General features: G+C 37.2%; 1 protein-coding gene across 2 annotated transcripts in view; it reads left to right on the top strand.

Moving 5' to 3' along the window:
* LOC144962503 (bone morphogenetic protein 2-like) overlaps window positions 1-2,500 on the top strand; it is a 125,039-nt gene that overhangs the window by 25,223 nt on the left and 97,316 nt on the right. The window lies entirely within an intron of this gene.

The raw sequence follows: 2,500 nt of genomic DNA, 5'->3' as shown, positions 1-2,500 counted from the left end.
GTTAGAGCACTCACATCATACTCAAAGGATCTCAGGTGAGGTTGCTCAGTAGCGAATGAGCAGCTGGATCTGTGAGATCTGGCAGAAAGTTTTTTAGCAAGAGACTAACGTCCTATCCAAAGGATAGCAAGAAGTTACAATTGTCCGTTAAATACTGTGGAAACTGTGATAAATGCCTGTTCCCAAGACTCAAAAATAGGAGACAATTATTATTATTATTATTATTATTATTATTATTATTATTATTATTATTATTATTATTATTATTATTATTATTATTATTATTATTATTGTTATTCATATTGTTATTATTATTATTATTATTATTATTATTATTATTATTATTATTATTATTATTATTATTATTATTATTATTATTTTATTATTATTAAAAACCCTCCAATGCCCAGTGTCCTAATCTATAATATTTCTTATCAAAATGCATTCTTTAAAAAAACAAAACTTTACAATGACTGATTCTCTGATTTAACGATTTGACGTTATGAATTACCATTGTGGACGTGCACTTGCTTGCAGGTCTGATAACCCAATTCCTTATGGGGCCATTGTTTTAATGGAAATCTCAAAAAAAAAAAAAAAAATGACGCAAAATATTGTCCATTACGAGAATGTTAAACTAGGCCCATAAGGATGTTCGGATGTCAGACTTGCATTGTGGTTAGGACACCATATGCGTCAAGATCTATTTTTAGCAAATCGGACGTGTGCCGGATAAAAACAGTTCTTGATTTACTACGTTTATTTATTTATTTATTCATTCATTTATTTATTTATTTTTGTTGTTGTTGTTATAAAAGTTAATAGGACCAATCGACGTATACATACATGCAGGTCTGACATCCGAACCCACTTATGGGCCTAGTTTAACATTGTAATGGACAATAATTTTTTTTTTTGAGATTTCCATTACAACAATGAGCCCATAAGGAATTGAGTTATCAGATCTGCAAATAAGTGCACGTCGGACCAACTCATCATTTTTCTGAAGATCTTTTAAAAGTGTGTATGTGAAACAGCGTCAGACAAAACAAGAAAGGAAAACCGTGAGGGTTTTTGTTTTATTTTGTTTTGTTTTTTTTTCCCTTCTATTTTTCTTTCTTGATTTGTCTAGCACTATTTCCTACACTTTTTTTTTCAAAGCTTTTATCTTATACCAGTGCCTGCTCTTTACTTTGTCAAGTTGATATTTTCACAATATTGTTTTACTAATCAATAGTAAGGGGGTCCCGATAGCTCAGTTGGTAGAGCACTTACTTCACACGCAAAGGGACCAACCAAGATCGATCCCCGGTGCAGTCGAGATTTTCTGACCCCTCTGTCCACCCAGCAGTGAATGGGTAGCTGATTCTGTTAGATTTGGCGGAAAAAAAAACTTACTTTGAGATAGACTAGCGTCCTATCCAAAGGATTGCAATCAATTAGTATTGCCCGTTTCACGATTTTGAAACCGGGATAATCTCCGACTCTATGGGTCTAATGTCTCTGAAGGACGACTACTCAGTAAATCATCGGTTTTTATCACAAAACGAAAGGGTTATAATAAATAATAGGAAAGTGCCAGAAGACAACAGAGAATAAAAACTTCGCGGCGGCGATGGGGGCTCGAACCCGCGACCTTACTGGTACGACAACTCCGCCCGGCCGGGAAGATCGTGACTCTTTACAATGGGTAGCTCATACGGTAGAGTAACGGCCTCCACGGCCAGGCGAAATTGTTGTACCAGTTAGGTCGCGGGTTCGAGCCCCCATCGCTGCCGAGAAGTTTTTATTCTCTGTTGTCTTCTGGCACTTTCCTACTCACTTAATTTCTTGTTATTATCAACATAAGTGCCTGCTCCGCTCTTTTTTTCTGGAATAAATAATACGACCCGAGACAATAGGGAATGAGATTAGCGGAAGAGTAGCGTCCCTTGATTGGACGTCGTCACCCATAGTCTGTGACGTCACCGGTGGAAAAGTTATTAGAGAGAGAACGTCATGTTAGTTGTGCGCATGCGTCTCTCGTCCTAGCGCAATGTCCACTGAATGGGCTCAAAGCGCTTTACAAAGGGTCCCTGGCCAACAGCGACATTTAACACGTAGAACGGGACATGACGCCTGTTAGGCGATGCTACAATTTTGTTTCGGACAGAGACAACGCTATTAACGGCCAGTTACTCATTTTACACCCGAGTACGATTAGAGAATGTGATTAGTAAAGAGCCTTCTCCAAGGACGCAACTATGCGCCGAGCGAAGCTCGAACACAGGACCTCCCGATCCGAAAGCGAGTGTCATATATAGCACTAGACCACATTATAGCTACACAAAGTATTAGTCATAGAAGCCCACATCTAACATCTTGATTTTAATAGAGAATAATAACAACCATAAATAATTTACCTATATCTAATCTGATATAAGAAAAGGCGTGATATATTTACTATATATTAACACGTTTACAAGTATTATGGAGTATAAGTTCTAACCTGCCCTCCTTT

Source organism: Berghia stephanieae, chromosome 1 (genome assembly GCF_034508935.2).
Source record: "Berghia stephanieae isolate SIO BIC M18660-M18661 chromosome 1, UCSD_Bste_1.3, whole genome shotgun sequence".
Taxonomy (NCBI): domain Eukaryota; kingdom Metazoa; phylum Mollusca; class Gastropoda; order Nudibranchia; family Aeolidiidae; genus Berghia; species Berghia stephanieae.
Note: the sequence above shows the minus strand (reverse complement) of the source record. Positions and strands in the feature narration are given on the sequence as shown.